Genomic DNA, 15,535 nt, shown 5'->3' with positions numbered 1-15,535 from the left:
TCACACAAACTTATCTGAAAAACTTTAATTAATTTAAAAAAGAGACATTTCTTAAAAATATTATGTATTTTATTTTATTCAAAGGTTAAGTATTACTACAGACTACAGTCTAAATAAAATTTATTACGATTATGCTCATGTCCATGCACCGCGGAACACTTTTCACAAAAGAGTGTTCAACAGCATAAATGTAGTCGCTAAAGGCACCTAGCTGTGGTAGCTGTCAGAGTAAACGCGCTGCCAGCAGTCGGATTAGTGGGAGCACAAACGCAGTGGAGCATAATTTGATTGATGTTAAAATGATGAATTGCATCTGCTGCCTGCAACTAACACTATTTGAGCCGGCCTAAGCAGTGCGCCTTAGCGGTGACTTGAGCTCCTGCAACATCTTTCCCGCAACTTATCACAGTCAGATGGTGATTCGAACGCATTAACAGGAGAAGGAAAACGAAACCCTGTGCTATGAGCAAATCCTACACAGCAAGAAGTAGCAGCATATGACATTTGTATCTGGTAGCACTCAATGGTAGTGCTCAATGAAAAATGGAAGAAAGTCCTTTCTCCATGCTCGCTTCTCACAAATTTAATGTGGCATTCCCAATTTAATTTAAAATGAAGCACTTTCGCTGCAGTTTCCTTTCGCAAGGAAATAAAATTGCCAAACTTGAAATTGGTCAATAAAAGTTGCCATGTGAGCCTTGAAGCACAATTTCAACTTTGATTGCTAGGAAACTTTTGATGTGACAGCAGCCAACAGGGACCTGTAAATATTTCTGTTTATTTTCAGTTGTCTGCTTTTTATTAACAATTTTTTTATCCCTCCCCGTGAGTTACTAGTTAGTGTCAAAGAGGAGAGAGAAGATATGAGCGGAAAACAAAGTGGTTCCGAAAATAAAGTGGTTCGAAAGGCAGTGTTAATAAAAAAAAAGAAATACATAAAAACACTAGCTTGGGGTGAGTTGATACCTTTTGTTTAATATGGCGGAAAGGATACGGCTTCAGGATAATATACACACAACACACGCAAACAGGTTAAAGTCGAGCTTTTACGTTACACACACCGGCGGTACATTAGCACGCCGGTGTGTGTGTTTGCGAGCGTGCATTGAGTTGAATTATTTATGGTTTCATTATGACGACCACTCGTCCTTAAAATGCTTATTTTAATGTGATTTTTTTGGTTTGGTTCAGCAAATGTGTGGCATTAATTATTGTCCTTTCTACTTACATTTGAAATATGCGAAGTGCACTTCAAATGCGCCCCAGGCACGGCCACATACGTAGTCTGCAGCGAAAGCAGACTCTGAGCAAGAATTCCCGACAGCAAAAAGCAAAACGTTATCGAAGCGAACCGCATTACTGCCACGTTAACGCGCATTTCAGCGCTCCTACAAAAGCCCATAAATAAAGGGCAAAGAGATGAGATATCTTTAAAGGAAAAAAAATTTTAAAAAATTTAAAAATATCAAAAAAACAAACAAAATAAAATGGAGCCAAAAGTGAATCAAACCCAACGCCGGCTTCAGATATATTGCAAATATTCCCGCGAATAGAGAACAAAAGTGGAAAAACAATAATAAATGAAAGGCAAAATGAAAATGTAAATGAAGAAGTTGGCATAGGATGAACACAGACATCGAAACGAAAAAAGGATATTTATCAGCAGCACCGATAAATATTTGAAAATGCCAAGGGCTGCAGCAGGGTGTCATAACCTTGCTGCTGTTCTGATGTGCTGATGTGCTGATGTGCTGATGTGCTGATGTGCTGCTGTGCTGCTGTTACCGTGCCTGATGTCCTATGCATGCCTTGAGGCAGTTTGACGACGAACACTGCCGGCATTGCCGGCATCACCGACACACTTGAGTTGAAGAATTTTTTCGATTAAGCTTAACTTACATACACTGATTTCTTCTACCAAAGCAATTTCTGAGCCTTGTTACGTGTCCATTCCTGTGTATGGCGTAACGCCTCTTTGCCATTTCGATTTACAATTTTTAAAATTTTTTCCTTTACCATATTTTATCCTTTAAAGTCAAATTCCTATTTGTTTTCTGCCAACGAAAAAGTTCTCTGTATGGATTTACAAGTCAGTGGTGCACGCCAACGTGTCTCCTGTCGTACATGCGTCATGGCGAATAATCCGTGTACTTCGTTGCTCACAGATTGCAGCTCGCAGCAAGTCGCTTGCATTCTTGAAGTATTGCACAAATCCTTGCCTTATAAATATTTACAAAATGTTTTTAGTTTCACACTTTCCCATTAAATGTGCACATTTAAGAATCATTCATGGTAAATATTGAGCGAATTCCAAAATCACATTCATCACATTCATTTACTTCATGTTCTCATGTTCTCAAGTTCCTACAACAGACAAATAAAAGCACATTCGATGTGCCTGTGTATCTAAGTTATTCGTACATTAAAAATATTGCAAAATGCACTTTGAATTTAACGTTTTATATTCTAAATAATGGAATGTGAAGCGTTATGGCACATAAAGCACATAGGTCCGATGATGACCGATGATGACAGGCATCAACCATAGAAAGTAACAACACTATATAAAAATTTTAAAATATTGCAAGTGAAACAGATGAAATCCAATACAGATAAGATGAGTCCAGGGGTTCTACTTACAAATACCATATATAATCATTAATATTTGCTTATATGTAGAGAATATAGTAATGCAAAGCACGTTTTCACTGATCATAAGTGATTTGAATAAGATTTCAAGCTTCATATATTAAATTTTTAGTTAATCAATTATTATTTTTGAAATTCAACTTTTCAATACATGTAAACCCATAGAGAACTGTGTCGCAGATTAGAGCTACTACACAGACGTTCCAGACCAATGGATTTGTATTTGTAGCGTTTGCTAATGATTTTATAGTTTTTTCTTCACGAACATCTCAACGAACATTTACCTTTGCACCCACTACTATACTTCATCGTTAATAAATGGAGATGACTCTTCATTCTGCCTAGCAAAATAAATGCCTACTTTCTGGCAGTGATGTAGCGAGCATAACTGTCGCCTGAGGCAGCATACACATTTGACGTCATCCGAAAAACATGTACCAATATCAATATATAGAATTTATCAATTACTTCATCAAAGTCGATTGTTTCAAATTTTTCTCTTTCCACACTTAAAAACTGTAATACGAGTTTCACATTATGAACTTTGCTGGTGAAAGTCGGCTTTGAGCTCAAAACCAGTTACCCCAAAGCTGACTTTCTCCTACATATAGAAATAGGCACAACAAAGTTCGAACATTCACTGAAAGCCAACTTCGTTTAATACCTTTTCCTGAATGTAGTACTGAAGATAATGCGTTATCGACAAGTTTGTGGTACAACAATAGCGCAAGTGATATTATAATTAAAAAAAAAAAAATAATATATATTTATATATATATATATTGTAGGACATTAAGACAGCACACCGTCCAACAAATTGCCCCACTGAAATGAAGGATTAGCCGAAGTAGACCACGAAACGACTTGGGTCCTTTTTCGTCCTTCGAAATCTCGGATGTCAGTATTGAGCTAAAGCTCACGTGGCTTCCGATCGCATAACAACAATTCTTGTTATTGCAAGCAGCTCATTTAGCTTGAGGTGGCCTGCCAAGTCACCACCAACCCAATGGTGTCCCAAGAAAGTCATTCTCCTGCTTGCCAGTGGTGGACAATGACAATATATGTACCGCTGTCTCCTTTCTCCTTACTTGCGGACAGAGTCTTCCTGAACAAGAGTTATCTTTTTGAGGTGATACTTGAAGTTTCCATTTCTTTATGCACTTAACAAAGATTAGTAGAGTCTTTTCAAACTAATTTTCTCGTAAGAAAGTATTAGTATATAACTACGATTTTCACCGTTAATAAGAATTCTTACCAGTCATTTTTGGGAAAATGAAAAGCTTTACAATCCTGAAACTTTGAGAAATCAATACTTGGTAACCAAATAGCATCCATTATAAAAAATTTCACAATATATTAGAACTCCTTCTCATAACGGCGGAAAATGGATTTGGGAAAAAATTACCGACTACTCAGTTGGTAGTCGTTGCTCGTCATTAGTGCATACAGATATTAATAGTATCATGAAATTATTTTTAATCCAGTATTCATTAACAAAATCTCGAAGATTTAAATCTCACGCTATCAGTGAACTCGGCTTAATTTTATACATTTTTTGGTGTCATCAACAGCCCTTTTTACAATAATGATAACTCAATCATCCACAAAACAGTCATATAGAAGTTATTCGATTGCATTCGAAGATTGCTTTAGATACGCATTGCAACATAATTGTTACTTTAAAACTTTCCTAAAATTAAAATTTCATTTCTTTAAAATAAAAATCGAAAATTTTATTTTATCTCACAATTTTAGAAAATAAAATAAAAATATCACTTTAAAATCAGAACACAGCGAACTCCAAAATAACTCGAATGCGAAATGCAAAAATTCAGTAACGTATTTGGATTAAATAACGAATCGCAAAAGCTTATATTGCAACTACTTTATATGTCAAACATGCGACAATTTAAATATATATACATCCCTTATCACATCCCTTTATATGGAACATACATCGAACATTATACAATGGACTAAGCCAGGTGAACTGCGCTGGCAACATATGTGACAGGATTCTCTAGTGTTACTGCATATGCTGCTTAAAAGAGGATTTGAAATGTAATAGCACAAACTCTTGCACACTGTCTGTCCGTCCGTTCGTCTATTTGAATTCCATATTCATGCATCAGTCCTATCCTATCTATGCCATATTCATGCACCTATCCATCTATTTAACTGCTAGAGTCATTTAGTCTAGTGTAAGAAGCACTAGTAAAGCAGTTTTCTGGTTTATCATATGTAAAGGATAAATTACTACAAAGCGCACCTGCAACGTCTTATAAAATATCCCAAAAAGACTTGGTGTTCTACAATGTCGTATCACGTATACTTCCACAAGCAACAAACTCTCATGTTATGAATATTTACTGTCCTTTGCATATTAATTCCTTCCATATTGATTATTTGCTCGATTCCAATCAATCGCATTAGTTTTGTATCGAATGATAATGAAGGAATACTTGTTAAAAATTTAATAACTTTTATATGAGAACATAAAATTTGCACTAAAGTCCTTAAATGCTAAGGGAAAAAAACAATTTCATAAAAGAAGTTTCCGAAATTTAAGAAACTGAAATCAAATTAATGTACATTAACCGGTAATATTAATAAAATATGTAACAAAAATTTCTAAGAATTATGGAGCATAATATTATTTGTACAATTTTTCGAAAAAATAAAAGCAAGAAAATAATTAATGTATGATTTCAAAATCAGGATATCCTCTTAAAATTAAAATATCGTAAATTAACATATCAATACAGTCCAACAACTGGAACATACAATCGATGATATGTCAATCACTTCCAAATGCATTTTAGTTAATAATTTATTAAATATTGTTCTTAAATTACTGCTAATTGTTCGAATAACATTTTCATATGAATAAAATAATATATTATACGAAATAAAATTACGATATACATAAATCTACAATTAAAAAATATCAAGTTAAATATATAATAAAGACCAGCTACTGGAATAAACAAATGAGAAAATATTAGTCCCTTTGTTTCTTTCAAAACTAATTATTTTCTAGGACATTTATAAAACAATTGAAAATATATTAAATATCAAAATTGGTTACTTGTTTTTATATATATAGTTTCGTTCAATTCCTTTCTACATGGTGAATAGTTAGTGAACTTTATAGAGTGCAAAATTACGATATTCTTCTCAAATTAAAATATCGTAATTAAGCACAATAATACAGTCCAACAACTGGAACATACAATCGATGATATGTCAATCACTTCCAAATGCATTTTAGTTAATAATTTATTAAATATTATTCTAAAATCACAGTTAATTGTTCGAATAACATTTTCATATGAATAAAATAATATATTATACGAAATAAAATTACGATATACATACATCTACAATTAAAATATATCAAGTTAAATATCCAATAAAGACCAGCTATTAGAATAAACAAACGAGAAAATATTAGTCACTTTGTTCCTTTCATAACTAATTATTTTCTAGGACATTAATATAGCAATTAAAAATATATTAAATATCAAAATTGGTTTCTTGTTTTCATATATATAGTTTCGTTCAATTCCTTTCTACATGGTGAATAGTTAGTGAACTTTATAGAGTGCAAAATTACGATATTATTCTCAAATTAAAATATCGTAATTAAGCACAATAATACAGTCCAACAACTGGAACATACAATCGATGATATGTCAATCACTTCCAAATGCATTTTAGTTAATAATTTATTAAATATTATTCTAAAATCACAGTTAATTGTTCGAATAACATTTTCATATGAATAAAATAATATATTATACGAAATAAAATTACGATATACATACATCTACAATTAAAATATATCAAGTTAAATATCCAATAAAGACCAGCTATTAGAATAAACAAACGAGAAAATATTAGTCACTTTGTTTCTTTCATAACTAATTATTTTCTAGGACATTAATATAACAATTGAAAATATATTAAATATCAAAATTGGTTACTTGTTTTTATATATATAATTTCGTTCAATTCCTTTCTACATGGTGAATAGTTAGTGAACTTTATAGAGTGCAAAATTACGATATTATTCTCAAATTAAAATATCGTAATTAAGCACAATAATACAGTCCAACAACTGGAACATACAATCGATGATATGTCAATCACTTCCAAAGGCATTTTAGGTAATAATTTATTAAATATTATTCTAAAATCACAGTTAATTGTTCGAATAACATTTTCATATGAATAAAATAATATATTATACGAAATAAAATTACGATATACATACATCTACAATTAAAATATATCAAGTTAAATATCCAATAAAGACCAGCTACTGGAATAAACAAACGAGAAAATATTAGTCACTTTGTTTCTTTCATAACTAATTATTTTCTAGGACATTTATAAAACAATTGAAAATATATTAAATATCAAAATTACTTACTTGCTTCCACATATATAGTTTCGTTCAATTCCTTTCTACGTGCTGAATAGTTAGTGGACTTTATAGAGTGCAAAATTACGATATTCTTCTCAAATTAAAATATCGTAATTAAGCACAATAATACAGTCCAACAACTGGAACATACAATCGATGATATGTCAATCACTTCCAAATGCATTTTAGGTAATAATTTATTAAATATTTTTCTAAAATCACAGCTAATTGTTCGAATAACATTTTCATATGAATAAAATAATATATTATAGGAAATAAAATCACGATATACATACATCTACAATTAAAATATATCAAGTTAAATATCTAATAAAGACCAGCTATTGGAATAAACAAACGAGAAAATATTAGTCACTTTGTCCTTTCATAACTAAATATTTTCTAGGACATTTATAAAACAATTGAAAATATATTAAATATCAAAATTACTTACTTGCTTCCACATACATAGTTTCGTTCAATTCCTTTCTACTTGCTGAATAGTTAGTGGACTTTATAGAGTGCAAAATTACGATATTCTTCTAAAATTAAAATATCGTAATTAAGCACATCTATACAGTCCAACAACTGGAGCATACAATCGATGATATGTCAATCACTTCCAAATGCATTTTAGGTAATAATTTATTAAATATTGTTCTAAAATCACAGCTAATTGTTCGAATAACATTTTCTTATGAATAAAATAATATATTTTACGAAATAAAATTACGATATACATACATCTACAATTAAAACATAGCAAGTTAAATGTCCAATAAAGACCAGCTACTGGAATAAACAAACGAGAAAATATTAGTCACTTTGTTTCTTTCATAACTAATTATTTTCTAGGACATTTATAAAACAATTGAAAATATATTAAATATCAAAATTACTTACTTGCTTCCATATATATAGTTTCGTTTAATTCCTTTCTACGTGCTGAATAGTTAGTGGACTTTATAGAGTGCAAAATTACGATATTCTTCTAAAATTAAAATATCGTAATTAAGCACAATAATACAGTCCAACAACTGGAACATACAATCGATGATATGTCAATCACTTCCAAATGCATTTTAGTTAATAATTTATTAAATATTTTTCTAAAATCACTGCTAATTGTTCGAATAACATTTTCATATGAATAAAATAATATATTATACGAAATAAAATTACGATATACATATTTCTATAATTAAAATATAGCAAGTTAAATGTCCAATAAAGACCAGCTATTGGAATAAACAAACGAGAAAATATTAGTCACTTTGTTCCTTTCATAACTAATTATTTTCTAGGACATTTATAAAACAATTGAAAATATATTAAATATCAAAATTACTTACTTGCTTCCACATACATAGTTTCGTTCAATTCCTTTCTACTTGCTGAATAGTTAGTGGACTTTATAGAGTGCAAAATTACGATATTCTTCTCAAATTAAAATATCGTAATTAAGCACATCTATACAGTCCAACAACTGGAGCATACAATCGATGATATGTCAATGACTTCCAAATGCATTTTAGGTAATAATTTATTAAATGTTGTTCTAAAATCACAGCTAATTTTTCGAATAACATTTTCTTATGAATAAAATAATATATTTTACGAAATAAAATTACGATATACATACATCTACAATTTAAACATAGCAAGTTAAATGTCCAATAAAGACCAGCTACTGGAATAAACAAACGAGAAAATATTAGTCACTTTGTTTCTTTCATAACTAATTATTTTCTAGAACATTAATATAACAATTGAAAATATATTAAATATCAAAATTACTTACTTGCTTCCATATATATAGTTTCGTTCAATTCCTTTCTACGTGCTGAATAGTTAGTGGACTTTATAGAGTGCAAAATTACGATATTCTTCTCAAATTAAAATATCGTAATTAAGCACAATAATACAGTCCAACAACTGGAGCATACAATCGATGATATGTCAATCACTTCCAAATGCATTTTAGGTAATAATTTATTAAATATTATTCTAAAATCACAGCTAATTGTTCGAATAACATTTTCATATGAATAAAATAATATATTATACGAAATAAAATTACGATATACATATTTCTATAATTAAAATATAGCAAGTTGAATGTCCAATAAAGACCAGCTACTGGAATAAACAAACGAGAAAATATGAGTCACTTCGTTTCTTTCATAACTAATTATTTTCTAGGACATTTATAAAACAATTGAAAATATATTAAATATCAAAATTACTTACTTGCTTCCATATATATAGTTTCGTTTAATTCCTTTCTACGTGCTGAATAGTTAGTGGACTTTATAGAGTGCTAAATTACGATATTCTTTTAAAATTAAAATATCGTAATTAAGCACAATAATACAGTCCAACAACTGGAACATACAATCGATGATATGTCAATCACTTCCAAATGCATTTGAGTTAATAATTTATTAAATATTTTTCTAAAATCACAGTTAATTGTTCGAATAACATTTTCTCATGAATAACATAATATATTATACGAAATAAAATCACGATATACATATTTCTATAATTAAAATATAGCAAGTTGAATGTCCAATAAAGACCAGCTACTGGAATAAACAAACGAGAAAATATGAGTCACTTCGTTTCTTTCATAACTAATTATTTTCTAGGACATTTATAAAACAATTGAAAATATATTAAATATCAAAATTACTTACTTGCTTCCATATATATAGTTTCGTTCAATTCCTTTCTACGTGCTGAATAGTTAGTGGACTTTAAAGAGTGCAAAATTACGATATTCTTCTCAAATTAAAATATCGTAATTAAGCACATCTATACAGTCCAACAACTGGAGCATACAATCGATGATATGTCAATCACTTCCAAATGCATTTTAGGTAATAATTTATTAAATATTATTCTATAATCACAGTTAATTGTTCGAATAACATTTTCATATGAATAAAATAATATATTATAGGAAATAAAATCACGATATACATACATCTACAATTAAAATATATCAAGTTAAATATCTAATAAAGACCAGCTACTGGAATAAACAAACGAGAAAATATCAGTCACTTTGTTCCTTTCACAACTAATTATTTTCTAGAACATTAATATAGCAATTGAAAATATATTAAATATCAAAATTGGTTACTTGCTTCCACATATATAGTTTCGTTTAATTCCTTTCTACGTGCTGAATAGTTAGTGGACTTTATAGAGTGCAAAATTACGATATTCTTCTCAAATTAAAATATCGTAATTAAGCACAATAATACAGTCCAACAACTGGAGCATACAATCGATGATATGTCAATCACTTCCAAATGCATTTTAGGTAATAATTTATTAAATATTATTCTATAATCACAGTTAATTGTTCGAATAACATTTTCATATGAATAAAATAATATATTATAGGAAATAAAATCACGATATACATACATCTACAATTAAAATATATCAAGTTAAATATCTAATAAAGACCAGCTACTGGAATTGGCAAACGAGAAAATATCAGTCACTTTGTTTCTTTCATAACTAATTATTTTCTAGAACATTAATATAGCAATTAAAAATATATTAAATATCAAAATTGGTTACTTGTTCTCATATATATAGTTTCGTTTAATTCCTTTCTACTTGCTGAATAGTTAATGGACTTTATAGAGTGCAAAATTACGATATTCTTCTCAAATTTAAATATCGTAATTAAGCACAATAATACAGTCCAACAACTGGAACATACAATCGATGATATGTCAATCACTTCCAAAGGCATTTTAGGTAATAATTTATTAAATATTTTTCTAAAATCACAGTTAATTGTTCGAATAACATTTTCATATGAATAAAATAATATATTATAGGAAATAAAATCACGATATACATACATCTACAATTAAAATATATCAAGTTAAATATCTAATAAAGACCAGCTACTGGAATTGACAAACGAGAAAATATCAGTCACTTTGTTTCTTTCATAACTAATTATTTTCTAGAACATTAATATAGCAATTAAAAATATATTAAATATCAAAATTGGTTACTTGTTCTCACATACATAGTTTCGTTCAATTCCTTTCTACTTGCTGAATAGTTAGTGGACTTTATAGAGTGCAAAATTACGATATTCTTTTAAAATTAAAATATCGTAATTAAGCACATCTATACAGTCCAACAACTGGAGCATACAATCGATGATATGTCAATCACTTCCAAATGCATTTTAGGTAATAATTTATTAAATATTGTTCTAAAATCACAGCTAATTGTTCGAATAACATTTTCTTATGAATAAAATAATATATTTTACGAAATAAAATTACGATATACATACATCTACAATTTAAACATAGCAAGTTAAATGTCCAATAAAGACCAGCTGCTGGAATAAACAAACGAGAAAATATTAGTCACTTTGTTTCTTTCATAACTAATTATTTTCTAGAACATTAATGTAACAATTGAAAATGTATTATATATCAAAATTACTTACTTGCTTCCATATATACAGTTTCGTTTGATTCCTTTCTACTTGCTGAATAGTTAGTGGACTTTATAGAGTGCAAAATTACGATATTCTTTTAAAATTAAAATATCGTAATTAAGCACATCTATACAGTCCAACAACTGGAGCATACAATCGATGATATGTCAATCACTTCCAAATGCATTTTAGGTAATAATTTATTAAATATTATTCTTAACTCACTGCTAATTGTTCGAATAACATTTTCATATGAATAAAATAATATATTATACGAAATAAAATTACGATATACATATTTCTATAATTAAAATATAGCAAGTTGAATGTCCAATAAAGACCAGCTACTGGAATAAACAAACGAGAAAATATGAGTCACTTCGTTTCTTTCATAACTAATTATTTTCTAGGACATTTATAAAACAATTGAAAATATATTAAATATCAAAATTACTTACTTGCTTCCATATATATAGTTTCGTTTAATTCCTTTCTACGTGCTGAATAGTTAGTGGACTTTATAGAGTGCTAAATTACGATATTCTTTTAAAATTAAAATATCGTAATTAAGCACAATAATACAGTCCAACAACCGGAACATACAATCGATGATATGTCAATCACTTCCAAATGCATTTTAGTTAATAATTTATTAAATATTGTTCTAAAATCACTGCTAATTGTTCGAATAACATTTTCTTATGAATAAAATAATATATTTTACGAAATAAAATTACGATATACATACATCTACAATTAAAACATAGCAAGTTAAATGTCCAATAAAGACCAGCTACTGGAATAAACAAACGAGAAAATATTAGTCACTTTGTTTCTTTCATAACTAATTATTTTCTAGAACATTAATATAGCAATTGAAAATATATTAAATATCAAAATTGGTTACTTGTTCTCATATATATAGTTTCGTTTAATTCCTTTCTACTTGCTGAATAGTTAGTGGACTTTATAGAGTGCAAAATTACGATATTCTTCTCAAATTTAAATATCGTAATTAAGCACAATAATACAGTCCAACAACTGGAACATACAATCGATGATATGTCAATCACTTCCAAAGGCATTTTAGGTAATAATTTATTAAATATTTTTCTAAAATCACAGTTAATTGTTCGAATAACATTTTCATATGAATAAAATAATATATTATAGGAAATAAAATCACGATATACATACATCTACAATTAAAATATATCAAGTTAAATATCTAATAAAGACCAGCTATTGGAATAAACAAACGAGAAAATATTAGTCACTTTGTTCCTTTCATAACTAAATATTTTCTAGGACATTTATAAAACAATTGAAAATATATTAAATATCAAAATTACTTACTTGCTTCCACATACATAGTTTCGTTCAATTCCTTTCTACTTGCTGAATAGTTAGTGGACTTTATAGAGTGCAAAATTACGATATTCTTTTAAAATTAAAATATCGTAATTAAGCACATCTATACAGTCCAACAACTGGAGCATACAATCGATGATATGTCAATCACTTCCAAATGCATTTTAGGTAATAATTTATTAAATATTGTTCTAAAATCACAGCTAATTGTTCGAATAACATTTTCTTATGAATAAAATAATATATTTTACGAAATAAAATTACGATATACATACATCTACAATTTAAACATAGCAAGTTAAATGTCCAATAAAGACCAGCTGCTGGAATAAACAAACGAGAAAATATTAGTCACTTTGTTTCTTTCATAACTAATTATTTTCTAGAACATTAATGTAACAATTGAAAATGTATTATATATCAAAATTACTTACTTGCTTCCATATATACAGTTTCGTTTGATTCCTTTCTACTTGCTGAATAGTTAGTGGACTTTAAAGAGTGCAAAATTACGATATTCTTCTCAAATTAAAATATCGTAATTAAGCACATCTACACAGTCCAACAACTGGAGCATACAATCGATGATATGTCAATCACTTCCAAATGCATTTTAGGTAATAATTTATTAAATATTATTCTTAACTCACTGCTAATTGTTCGAATAACATTTTCATATGAATAAAATAATATATTATACGAAATAAAATTACGATATACATATTTCTATAATTAAAATATAGCAAGTTGAATGTCCAATAAAGACCAGCTATTGGAATAAACAAACGAGAAAATATTAGTCACTTTGTTCCTTTCATAACTAATTATTTTCTAGGACATTAATATAGCAATTGAAAATATATTATATATCAAAATTGGTTGTTTCATATCATATATATAGTTTCGTTCAATTCCTTTCTACGTGCTGAATAGTTAGTGGACTTTATAGAGTGCAAAATTACGATATTCTTCTCAAATTAAAATATCGTAATTAAGCACATCTATACAGTCCAACAACTGGAGCATACAATCGATGATATGTCAATCACTTCCAAATGCATTTTAGGTAATAATTTATTAAATATTGTTCTAAAATCACAGCTAATTGTTCGAATAACATTTTCTTATGAATAAAATAATATATTTTACGAAATAAAATTACGATATACATACATCTACAATTTAAACATAGCAAGTTAAATGTCCAATAAACACCAGCTACTGGAATAAACAAACGAGAAAATATTAGTCACTTTGTTTCTTTCATAACTAATTATTTTCTAGAACATTAATGTAACAATTGAAAATGTATTATATATCAAAATTACTTACTTGCTTCCATATATATAGTTTCGTTCAATTCCTTTCTACGTGCTGAATAGTTAGTGGACTTTAAAGAGTGCAAAATTACGATATTCTTCTCAAATTAAAATATCGTAATTAAGCACATCTATACAGTCCAACAACTGGAGCATACAATCGATGATATGTCAATCACTTCCAAATGCATTTTAGGTAATAATTTATTAAATATTATTCTTAACTCACTGCTAATTGTTCGAATAACATTTTCATATGAATAAAATAATATATTATACGAAATAAAATTACGATATACATATTTCTATAATTAAAATATAGCAAGTTGAATGTCCAATAAAGACCAGCTACTGGAATAAACAAACGAGAAAATATGAGTCACTTCGTTTCTTTCATAACTAATTATTTTCTAGGACATTTATAAAACAATTGAAAATATATTAAATATCAAAATTACTTACTTGCTTCCATATATATAGTTTCGTTTAATTCCTTTCTACGTGCTGAATAGTTAGTGGACTTTATAGAGTGCTAAATTACGATATTCTTCTAAATTAAAATATCGTAATTAAGCACAATAATACAGTCCAACAACTGGAGCATACAATCGATGATATGTCAATCACTTCCAAATGCATTTGAGTTAATAATTTATTAAATATTTTTCTAAAATCACAGCTAATTGTTCGAATAACATTTTCTTATGAATAAAATAATATATTATACGAAATAAAATTACGATATACATACATCTACAATTAAAACATAGCAAGTTAAATGTCCAATAAAGACCAGCTACTGGAATAAACAAACGAGAAAATATTAGTCACTTTGTTTCTTTCATAACTAATTATTTTCTAGGACATTATAATAAATTGAAAATATATTAAATATCAAAATTACTTACTTGCTTCCATATATATAGTTTCGTTCAATTCCTTTCTACTTGCGGAACAGTTAGTGGACTTTATAGAGTGCAAAATTACGATATTCTTCTCAAATTAAAATATCGTAATTAAGCACATCTATACAGTCCAACAACTGGAGCATACAATCGATGATATATCAATCACTTCCAAATGCATTTTAGTTAATAATTTATTAAATATTGTCCTAAAATCACAGTTAATTGTTCGAATAACATTTTCATATGAATAAAATAATATATTATACGAAATAAAATTACGATATACATACATCTACAATTAAAATATATCAAGTTAAATATCTAATAAAGACCAGCTATTGGAATAAACAAATGAGAAAAAATTAGTCACTTT

The sequence above is a fragment of the Teleopsis dalmanni genome, chromosome X (genome assembly GCF_002237135.1).
Source record: "Teleopsis dalmanni isolate 2A chromosome X, ASM223713v2, whole genome shotgun sequence".
Taxonomy (NCBI): domain Eukaryota; kingdom Metazoa; phylum Arthropoda; class Insecta; order Diptera; family Diopsidae; genus Teleopsis; species Teleopsis dalmanni.
Note: the sequence above shows the minus strand (reverse complement) of the source record.